The 12,360-nt window shown below is 39.8% G+C and overlaps 1 pseudogene; it reads right to left on the reverse strand.

Moving 5' to 3' along the window:
• Positions 1-327: 327 nt before the first annotated feature.
• On the reverse strand, positions 328-1,806 carry LOC130874964 (failed axon connections homolog; annotated as a pseudogene).
• Positions 1,807-12,360: the final 10,554 nt, after the last annotated feature.

Genomic DNA, 12,360 nt, shown 5'->3' on the forward strand with positions numbered 1-12,360 from the left:
CTAATGCGGCCGCACGAATCCCCACAACACCCCTGTGAGGTGGGTAGGTGGAGAGTATTGTCATGCCCACTTTACAGGTGGGATAAATGAGGCACACAAGAGTTAAAGGACCTGCCCCAAATCACCCAGCTAGTCACTGACAGGGTTCAGAGCGAAACTCCTGCTGCATAGCACCCCCACTCAGTGCCGCACGCATAACAGTTATCTGTCCACTGAATATCGGCGGACTTCATTTGACTTCTGTTTCAACATACAAGTACGCACACAAAGTACAGCCGCAGCTGAAGGACATCACCGCCTACATGTTTTCTGATGATACCTCTTATTACTTAAAACCCAGGTAGATGGCTGATGCTCAAGAATCCACCTGACGATCGAGTCCTAAGTTGGAAAGGATCAATGTCAACACTCGGGTGACAACCCACACTCATGTATCTGCCCTCCCACACAATATTGGTTTTCTAATGAAAACAAAAATGGATTTCAGGTACCATGCTGATATTTGTTTGGTCTGTTTTAAACGGAGCCATCTGAATGGTTCTGTGTTTTGTTTGTACAAAAAAAAAGAAAGAAGGCGGCTTATAGTCCGGTTAGCATGTTAAAACTGAGCCGAGCCTGAAAATCTCCTCCCAGCTCAGGTGGATTTCTACCTGGGAAACCAGACCGACCCCAGGGAGTGGTGGCTCCTAAGGAAGAGGGGTCCGTGGCGGGACATCACTTGCACTGTTCATGGTCTGTGCAGTCATCCATGTCCACGTCAGAATCAAAGAGAGAGTGTCCCGTGAAATCCGTGTCTGGCGTCCTGGAAAAACTGTTCTCAGCTCCCTCGTCTTCGAAGGTCTCTGTCCTTGAGTAGAAGCTAAAATCCAGCATGGGTGTGTGAGTCTTGCTGCCCTCGCTGCTCTCCTCGGACTCGTAGATGGTATTGTCGTCATCATGGTGCCACTCAGGCCAGAATTTCCGCCTGATCCTCTCACAGTACATGGCGAGGTTGATCAGCTCCCCTTTGATTAGCCGCTCCGGCCTTGTCGCTGGCAAAGTCCACATTGCCTGTGCCAAGTGCCCAAAGACAGTGGCATCAAGAGTGGAAAGCTTGGGCCCCATGATGTACTTCTTGTCACCAGTAGAAGTGCTCTTCCACCATCTTGGTGACGGCTCTTGAAACGGCTCTTTCATGAGGGCCACGGTTTTTGTTTAAGTTCACGCCAAGTTTCTCTTCCAGAAAGTCGATTATAAATTCTGTGCCAGACACTTTTTCATTGTTATATTCAATCCAAGGCATTTTCCCTTGAGCAGAGAGCTTTCCACCAAAATAGTTCTGATAGGGTAGGTCAGCCATTCTTAAGTAGGTTTCCATTTTCAGACAGAAAGGAGATAAGCTAGGGACACCATTATTAGGTCTTGCGAACTGATGTAAAATAATAGCATCCTTGGAGTCAAGCTCTTGCTGTTTCCTCATCCCCTGTTTAGAGAACAGAAGCATAATGGACAGCGTCTCTGGAAAGTAACTACAAATCAACGTGCTTCCATTACATGCAGCCTAATGACCAGGAGTTCGTGGAGCAGATATGCAGCCGCGGCCAGCAAAGCTCCCCCGGTCAAATAAAGGGTTTTCTTCCACCAGGGATCCGAGCCTAGCCCTGCCATGATCCCACTGTAATCCTGCAAAGGGAAAGCGATGATGTCCCCATAAAAGGAGAAGGGCTCCTCGGACCCGGCCCATCAGACGAAGAAAGAGACGCTCTGGTTCCAGCTCAGGTCCACCACGCACGGCCTGGACGAGGCAAAGCCAACCCCCCAGTGCATGCTGCGCAGCTGGCTCCGGGCTCCCCTTCCAGGGCCCTCGGAGCCCGCATGGGAAAGGGCCGGCGCCCGGGCGGGCTCAGCGGTGCGTGGGGGGGGGGGGGGGCGCGGGCGACAGCAGCGGCGGCAGAAGGACGCGGACAGAGGGCCGAGGGCCGTGCTGGCGGGGCCTCGGAGCCCTGAGAGGCAGCGGCGGCCGCCGGCCTCCCTGGCCTGGCCGAGGCCTCTCGCAGCCGCCCCGGCCTCTTTTCTATATCTTGATCAAACATACTTACAATGACAGATTAAAATTTTCTACTAACAATTTCAAGATATGTGTTTCCTAAAGGAAAATTCCTTGGCCATATAGTATTGATTTGTGAATTATTTGCAGCATAATTATAGTTTTTATATATTCTATTGAGTGCCTTTTTGTCAAAAATCAAACATTATAATGAAACCAACTCAACTTTGGAAAAAAAATTCTTCTGTGTGGCCATGGACTGTTGGTGTTTACTGTGTTCTTTTGTTTGTTTGTTTGTTTTTCATGTTTCTATGTAGCTTTGGAGTCTGTCCTGGAACTAGCTCTTGTTGACCAGGCTTGTAGTATGAGGGGCAGGCCATATCCTGCCACTCTGCTAGCTTAATCCCCAAAATAACCAGACAGAAAACTGTATTAATTAAATTACTACTTGGCTTTTAGCTCTAATTTCTTATTGGCCAACTCTTACATCTTTATCTAACCCATTTCTATTAACCTGTGTTTATCATTAGGTCATAGCTTACTGGGAAAGATTCTAACCAGCGTCTGTCTCAGGCAGGAGAATCATGGCATCTGCCACACTGCCCTTCTTCTCAGAATTCTGTTCTGTATTCCCTGCCTACCTAATTTTCTATCCTATCTAAAGGCCAAGGCAGTTTCTTTATTCAACCAATAAAAGCAACACAAATACAGAAGGATCTCCTACACATTTCCCCTTTACTGTTTCAACAAAAAGGAAGGCTTTACCATAGTAAAATTACATATAACAGATATCAAACAAGAATTACAGTTACAATATTTAGATCTATTTTATCTTTTATCATAACAATGGAAAACTCTGACTATCCATTCTTCAACTCCATCAAAGACTCCAGAAAGATATAATATTACCAAAGGAAACAAGAAATAAGCAACTTCTAAACTCTAGAAATGAAAGAGACATCTTTCTGCCTGTACAGTCACCCAAAGTTATTCTGTACCATTGGGGCATCCATTTTCAGCCTATAGATCCATAGTATGCAGCAGACATTTTCATGAAGCAGATAATTTTTAAAAGAGTTCAGTCACTTTTTTATAGCCTGCAGAATGTCCCACAGACTCTTTCATGAAGCAGGAACCCCAAAAGACCATCTCACATTTAGGCAAGTTCAGCAGTCCTCTCTCTGTGGGTTCTTCATGTCCAGTTATGCAACAGTTCAGGCAAGAGCAGTTTCTTGGCCAAATGGCTAACCAACTCCATAAGGAGCCTCTTCCACGCCCATCTTCCTCTTAAAGTAGCTGGTGCTGCCAGGAACAGACATGTCTCATTGTCATAAAAAAAACCCATAAGTTATTAGAACATTTTAAATGCTATATTCTGTAGTCTTTGAAAGATATGAAGAATGCCTATTTAACTGAAATATATCTCTATATATCAAGAAAATCTAACTAACATGACTACAAGCTTGACTATTATTGATGATTATCCATTAACAACCTATATTTCCTAATTATACATTACATTTTTAAATGAACTACACAATCACAATACCTTAATCAAGAGCAGAAATATACATATACATATAACAAAATTGACCTTAAACTTGTATCGGTTTAGAAAAGTAATTTTTTGAGGGTGTTCACAGCAACATTTCAGGAGAGTGTGGTCTATCATACCATATTGGTCTAGAAGCAATCCACAGGGTCTCATCTTCTATAAAAACAAAAGAAGAACATCTTTTCCAAAGCATCATATCCTTAGACTCAAATTCTGAAGTAAAAATACCTTTATAATATACATGCTGGTTTAGATAAGCCCATACAATGAATTGTTTCTCTGTATTTAATACAGCTCCTTCACAATCAAAGAAAACACAACAATACACATAATCCAGACTCTCTGTGAATTTTCCATTTTTACATGGCTTATATTTCTTTATGACTTTACTCTGTCTCTATAAAGACTTTACCCTTTTAAGCATTAACTTTATTTTATGACTATATACTCTTTTTGTTTTCTCTCCCAAGACTATATACATTTATCTAACAGTATGACCCATTTAAAGGTCTTTTATGTCTGTATCTGTCCTATTGTAATATCTTTAATTTTCTACTGTCTTGAAGAGCTTTTAAAATGCTAAGCTTTTAAGAATCTAAGCTGTGACAATCCCAGGTCAAATACAGGTACTGCCTGCTTGCCCCACCCAGTCCAACATGGCAGAGCCGCTTGTGCCTCTGAGCTATGCACTGTACCACTAGCATGGCAGAGCTGCTTGTGCCTCTGAGACGCGGTGGGGCACACAATGCCCCCCTTTCAGGTACACTGTAGCACTTTACTCACAGACCCCATTTAAATGCTCTGTCTCCCAGGAAAGACAGAGGTCATACTGGCAGCACAGCCCAAAAACTGATATTTCAAAACTGCCACTTTCTAGTAGACCTCATCCTGCTGCCTACCCAGGCAGGGAATGCCAAGCCACAGGCATGGTCTCAGGTACTTTGTTCCCAACCCCGAGTGAGCACACAAACATCCATGCCCACAAATGCTCCATAGCCAAAGATTGCACTGGCAGCAGGGTCCAGGAAGCCTCATTTTAAAATGGCACGGCTTTTTTAAAATTGATGAGTCAGGAAAATCTCTCTGCGGCACACTGCCAGCAAACAGCAAAAAGCTGTGTTAAACTTTGTTTTTTTCTGCATTTAAAATTAGGCTCTCTCAGGTTTTTAAATGGATTTAATTGCCCATGTTGGACACCATTCTGTACTATGAGGGGTGGTCCAAGTCCCACTGCCTGGCTAGCTTAACCCCTGAAATAACCACACAGAAAACTATATTAATTAAATTACCAATTCTTTAATAACCAATGGAAGCAACACAAATAGAGAAGGGCCTCCTATACCACAGGCTGGTGTCAAACTCACAGTGATCTGCCTGCCTCTGCCTCCCAAGTGCTGGGATTAAAGGCATGCACAACCACTGCCCAGCTTGTTGTGTTCTTATTGTTACTTTTTGTGTGTCTTTTTCGGGACTCCCCTGTGAAGTTTGTTTATTATGTTTATATCATGAAGGTTTTGCTTATCTTATTGGTCAGTTAATATTTAGAAAAATATTTATTTTACTTCTTAGAGATAATATATCTCCAAATCTTCATTGATTATTTCCATGTCTGTTCTAGCACAGGCTTGAACCTCTACGCCAGTTAATTGAAAAGTCTACCTTACATATTACTTACTGTTTATATAGATCCTCAAAATTAGCAGACATGGAAGATTGAAATATATGTGTATGTATGTGCGTGTGTGTCTTAAACAGGTTTTTAATATAGTCATAGATAGATAGATAGATAGATAGATAGATAGATAGATAGATAGATAGATACATACATACATACATACATACATACATAGATACATAGATAGATAGATAGATAGATAGATAGATAGATAGATAGATAGATAGATAGATAGACAGACAGTTTAGACAATTCTCCAAGGCCTAAGGTAACTGGTGTGATGAACAATTTTCATTTCCTTTATTCAACAATATTTTACAGAAAAGGTTCTCATTATGTGAACCTCAAGCCATCACAATTTAAAATATCTTTCTGGGATTTCTCATACAGCCCAATGACAATTCCTTCAAAATAGCTATGGATGAACAGATGTCCCATTTTTTCTCTACATTGCATCTTTGACACACATTTCCATCATGACTATTAGTGCTGGATTTTCAAGCAGATCAATGTAAAATGTCACAAACATGCATGCTTCCTATGAAACATTAAAAGTCTAACACCTACATAGTTTTTGTATCATCCTTATCTGCATATAAATAAAATATAGACATATACATGGCCTAAAAAGTTATTTGCTTAAATGCCAAAAACAGTTGTCTAATAATAGCAATTGTAATTTTTTTTGCTTGATGCTTTTCTGTATGTTATTGTGATTTTAATATTTGACACTTTGAAGAAATCATTTGGGGATCTGTCACTGATTTCTAGAATATTTATAGGCATTGTAAGTGGCTCATCTACTTTGGGAGAATACCGCATCAGAGGAAGACAAATTATAGTCTTCAGAACATTTTTTAAAAGAAGAGTGCATAGTCACACAAGAATCCTGACTTCCTTCTATTTAATATTAAAAGAACCTTCTAGCAGCCTGCAGAGCAAGCTCAGACCATATCAAAGCATTTCTGTAAGCTGTTCTGCCCCACAATACATATGATCTATTATTGCAAATTCCTGGCACAGCCCTTAACACTGACTCAGTAATGTGTAATATCATGTGAGCTCATCCCAGCTGCCCATCAAGAGATGATCCAGTCAACATTTCTATTGTACTTCCTTGATCAGTATGTTTAACAGCATGAGACTTGGCTGGTGACTATATAATATGTCCCTAATGCTTTTGACAGTCTAACCAAAGAAAAATGCTATAACTTATCCCACTGGCTTTGAAATGCCAGTAAGAGTCTATTCACTGTTGCTTCATACTGTATAAATGTCTAAATTCAATACACTAAGTCAAATGCATGTGGCAGAAAGGGAGAATACTAGGCATTTATTAGAGAGAAATGATAGTCTTTCCATACCTGGCATTTTCAGTCTTAACAGCTTAGTTCAAATGGGGTTATTTCTTCTCTTTTAGTCAAAAACTGATTCACAAATATCACCAAGGCATAGATTAGAAGTATCTACACTCTCCCCATGTTTTTCTATATTTTTCCCATTAATCTTGTGTCTGTGTATGAAAGTGGTCATACATCTGCTTTAGTGCGAGTATGAAGATTAGAAGACATCATCTGTCATCATCTTCCAGTCTATTTTTGTGCCTAGATATCAAATATACTAGGCTGCCTGGCCTGGCTCCACCTTCTATTGTAACATTCAAGTTTTGGGATGATAGATGTGCATTGGTGTGCTTGGCTTTGTGTGGTTTCTAGAATCTTATCTCAGGTGCTTTTTCCACTGAACCATTTCACCAGAGTCTGTACTTTCTTCCCTCTCTGATGCAAAAGTAGTTATAACTAAAATTAGAATGACATTTTTGTGGTTATCATTTCTTTATCTCTGAAGAGCTTTTTAAATGTATGTATTGTTGTTATTGTTAGTGTGCATACTCATAAATATGTTTTCATGTTCATGCATGACATGGTACACATACAAAGGTCAAATAAATCTTTTTTTCCTTCCATCTTTCTGTGGGTTCTTGGGATCAAATTCATGCCATCGGGACTCTGTGGGGAAAACAGACTTAATTACTGAGTCATAATCTTGGCTCCTCTTTTAAGATAGACTGAATGTAGGCCTTTAACATCCCTTGTAATAACATCTGTCCCTTCCAGCTTCTAATTGCAACCTTGCATTTCCAGCATGTATGTCTCATATCTGTGATTTTATCTTATGTTTTACTTTAGTTCTCTTTGATCAGTTCTTCCAAATAGAGGATTCACAGGGATTGTTTGTTTAGAGTTATCTTGGGTATATTTTCTTATCCTTTTCTTAATTCCCTGTCTATATTCTTAGAACATGGCATGCTCATCCTCTGTGATAAACCAGGCACCCTCACAGTGATCCCACAGGAAAGGCTCCATCCTTGGCTAGGGTAAAAATATTTTGACAATTCTTTCTGATCACCTTAGTTTCAATTACCCAAAAGTATTGTAAAGAGCCTGTGCTACACATTCATTAGCAAAATCCAGGGGTTGAATCTTTAATTTGTTCCTTATTCAGAGATATGGTAATTTGAGAAATCAACAAGGACTCTGCTTTTCCTGGAACAATAACAACAACAAAATCAATTCAATTCAATGGTCAGGTGGCCATTTCAGCCTTTCTCTTCTGGCCAGATAGGCCTTGTCACTGAGATTCCCACTTCCCCATCATTACCGTGTGTGCGAGTGTCGGGGGATGGTTCACACATGCCAAGGTCATTGAATCTTATATATCTCCTGAACTGTCTAGAAAGCATTTTACATTAACACAGAACAAAACAGCTATCGTCAGTGTATAAATTCTTAGGTATGGTTGTTACTGCTATAATGAAACACCATGCTTACTACTGTGTGAGGTAATGCCATAACCAAAACCAAATTGAGTTCACTGTGGTTAGTTTTATGTTTTATGTTCAGTGTGGTTTGATCCATTTGGACTTGAGTTTTGTTCATATTGATATATATGGATCTATTTTCATTCTTCTATGTGTTGATATCCCATTATACAAGCACAATCTGTTGTATATGCTTTCATTTTCCATTTTATATTTTTAGCTTCTTTGTCAAAAATCTTGTGTCCATGGGTGCATGGGTTGATATCTGGATCTTCTATTCCATTCCATTGTTCCTCCTGTCTGTCTTCATGCCAATACCAAGCTGTTTTTATTGTTGTATCTCTATAGTAGAAAGTGAAGTCAGGGATTGTGAAGCCTCCTGAAGTTCCTTTATACTACAGGATTATTTTGGCTATCTTGGATTATTTTATTTTTCCATATGAAGTTAGTATTGTTCTTTTGAGGTCTCTAAAGGATTTTTCTGGGCATTGCATTGAATCTGTACTTTGATTTTGGTAAGACTGCCATTTTTACTATGTTAATTCTTCCTACCCAAGAGCATGAGAGATCTTTCCATTTTCTGGTGTCTTCTTCAGTTTCTTTCTTCAAAGTTTTAAAGTTCTTGTCATACAGATCTTTCATTTGTTTGATTAGAGTTACCCCAAGATATTTTATATTATTTGTGGTAATTGTGAAGGGTGATGTTTCCTTGATATCTTTCTCAGATTGTTTATCATCTGTAAAAGGGAGGGCTACAGATTTTTTTGAGTTAACCTTCTATCCTGGTACATTACTGATGATGTTTATGAGTTGTAGAAGTTCCCCTGTAAAATTTTCAGATTCACTTATGTAAACCAACATATCATCAGCAAATAATGATAGTTTGACATTTTTTTAAAAATTCTACTTTAAACGTAGTCTTTTAAAAACTTACAAAGACTAAAATATCAAAGAAACTTTCTAAAATATTCTGAATATCTCTAAAACATCTGAAGTCCCTGCAAAATCTGAGGAGAAAAAAAGTAACTGTGTGCTCCTATAAAGTAAAATCCAAGTTACATACTTTGTATTTCAAAAAAGAAGAACCAGGGCACAGTTACCATCAGGTCAAAGCAAACATAAGTCCAACATTGTAAGACGTGTAGTGTTGAATATTTGAGGTATAGTCCCCATCTTCTGGGCCTCAAAGACTTAGAAAATTCTTCTTCTCTAGCTCTGTCATCCATAACACATGCAGGTTCTCTGTGGGTTCAGGCTATCCATACTCTATGCCTGCTACTGTCCTTGGTAGTCATCCAAGAGTACTAGCACCTACAAAATTCTAGATTCTCACGTGCAACTTTATCATTTGCCTCTTTGGACTCTCTTGAGACCCTAATCAAGCCAAGTGGTGTGAAATTACAACTTCTGTCCATGATCTGCTCATTCCTGGCATTTCTACTGCAACTGAGGCTGCAATGTTACAAAATGGCCTCGCCTGCCCTCATTTAGAGACTCTAGGCCTGCCACATTTTATCAAGCCTCAGCTACTCTCCATGACTTCAGGACTTCAAATCCAGCAGTTCCTGGGGAATTCTCATATGTTATAAAGTTCATTTGCCAGGAGGAAACCTTGACTCTCTCATATACAGCTTCTGGGGACTGACAGAGGAAACCTTGACTGCCTCTCATACACAGCGTCTGGGTACTGACAGAAGAAACACTTGCCAAGAAGACTTTTGCTCAATGATGCCAGTCTCATTTTAATCATTGCTGATTCTTCAGTCCCAGTTGACCACTAGTGATTGTCCCAGCAAAGCAAAGATTTCACTTTAGTAATTCTTGTCTCTTGTTAATCACAGATAATTCTTCAGGTTTATGTGCTCAGAACCACAAATTCATTTTTTTTCCTCAGAACCACAAATTCTTAATTTAGCCAATTTACCTTCCCCAATAAGTATTTAAGGAACTTTCAAAACTTTTCTTTGAACCATCACAAATTAGGCCTTTATTGTCTGCATTTTTCTCAATGCTATTTACTTTCCATCTTTAGAAAGTACATCCCATTAGGCTCTAAGCACTCAATGACTTTTGTAGCCCAAAGTTTAATGACACTATCATCCTCCCCAAAATCCAGGGTCAGGTCTATCACAGAAATATCCCATGCACTTGAAACCAATTTCTGTCTTTGTTAGTTTTTTTTTTTATTGCTAAAATAAAACACCAAAGCCAAAAGCAACTTGAGGTTGAATACATTAATTTAGATCTAATGAGCAGCCTTGTACAACACCAATGTGGCCAACTAAATCCACTTAAAACCCAAGAGCTCTTGAAAAGAAATTCTATATTCTAAACAAAGTTTAGCTGCATTTTTTGGGGGGTGAGCTCTGTTTGCCGGCCATGGTTACTTTAAGAGAGGTCTTCTTGACTCAGTCATAGGAGAAAAAAAGCCACAGAGTTTTGAAATGGTGGCTTTCTGGGCTGTGCTGCCAGCACAAACTCTGGTCTTTCAGGAGCCTGAGCATTTAAATGAGTTTTGTGGGCAGTGTGCTGCAAGTCACTTGGTGGCAGCAGGTGCCAACTGGTTATCAGAGTTGAAATGGTGAGGAAGGCTCTTACATGATAGTCTCAGAGGTAGTGAACAAACTTATTCCATGTCAGCCTGAGTGGAGCAAGCAGGCAGGGTTGTATTGCCCTAGCAATGCCACTGCTTAGGTTTATAAGAAGAGTTTAACATTTTAAGAAGCCATCCTAAGCAGAAAAGGATTACAGATATACAATCAGGACAGATTCAGACATAAAATAACTCTAAATAAGACACAGTGTGATTAAAAATGTACATTGACTTGGAAGAGAGAAAAAAAGGTCATGTAAAGATGAAAAATAGACAGAGTCTGCCGGGCGGTGGTGGCGCACGCCTTTAATCACAGAACTTGGGAGGCAGAGGCAGGCGGATCTCTGTGAGTTCGAGACCAGCCTGGTCTACAAGAGCTAGTTCCAGGACAGGCTCCAAAACCACAGAGAAACCCTGTCTCGAAAAACCAAAAAAAAAAAAAAAAAAAAAAAAAAAAAGGTATTTTGTCTTGAAAATTTTAGTTGATGGATTTGTTGCTTCATAAAGGTTCTTCTTCTATTGTTACCACAGAGGATGAGAACCTGTGGATTAATTCCAGACTAATGTGGTTTGATGGACCAAGACCCCCTGAAAAGTCATCATGAACTCCCCCCAAAATACTTTGCCCAATAAAAAGCAGAAAGCAGTTTGGAGAGAAATGTGCTGAAATTTCCTAAATGATTGTTTAAAACTGTTTGTTTACATTTAAAATGGGATATGCTATAGAGATGAATAATATTTCTTTTTTTTGAGTTTTTTTTATTGAAAAAAAAATTTTTCTGCTTCCTCCCCACCTCCCATTTCCCTTCCCCTCCTCCCACCCCTCTCCCCCTCCCCCCACTCCTCTTCTCCTCCTTCTCCAGTCCCAAGAGCAGTCAGGGTTCCCTGCCCTGTGGAAAGTCCAAGGACCTCCCCCCTCCATCCAGGTTTAGGAAGGTGAACATCCAAACTGTCTAGGCTCCCACAAAGCCAGAACATGAAGTAGGATCAAAACCCTGTGCCATTGTCCTTGGCCTCTCGTCAGCTCTCTTTGTCCACCATGTTCAGAGAGTCCGGTTTTATCCCATGCTTTTTCAGTCACAGTCCAGCTGGCCTTGGTGAGCTCCCAATAGATAGGCCACACTGTCTCAGTGGGTGGGTGCACCCCTTGTGTTCCTGACATTGGTATGGATCTTGGCTTATTGATACAAATTTAAGGTCATTTTTTATATGTGTATTTCTGCTCTTGGTTAAGGCTTTATGTTTTTGCAGCTCATTTAAAATGTATAATTAAGAAACCTAGGTTAATACAGACTCAACTATAATAGTCAAACTAGTCATTATGTTAGTTATGTTTTCTAGATATGTAGAGATATATTTCAGTTAGATAGGTATTCTACAAATCTTTCAGAGACCTCCAGAATATTGCATTTAAAATGTTTAAAAACTTATAACTTTCCTAACAATGAAACACATATGCTTCTGGCAACACCAATCTACTTTATGAGGAAGATGGATATCAAAGAGGCTCCTTATGCAGTTTGCTCACCATTTGGTCAAGAAACTCCTCTTGCCTGGACTGTTTGATGTCATCCTGTATGAACTGAATATGCAGTACCCACAGAAAAATGACTGCTGAGCTTGCTTAAAAGTGAGATGTTCCTTCAGGGTTCCTGTTACATGAAAGAGTCTGCCTGACGTTTTGCATGAC

The sequence above is a fragment of the Chionomys nivalis genome, chromosome 5 (genome assembly GCF_950005125.1).
Source record: "Chionomys nivalis chromosome 5, mChiNiv1.1, whole genome shotgun sequence".
Classification (NCBI taxonomy): domain Eukaryota; kingdom Metazoa; phylum Chordata; class Mammalia; order Rodentia; family Cricetidae; genus Chionomys; species Chionomys nivalis.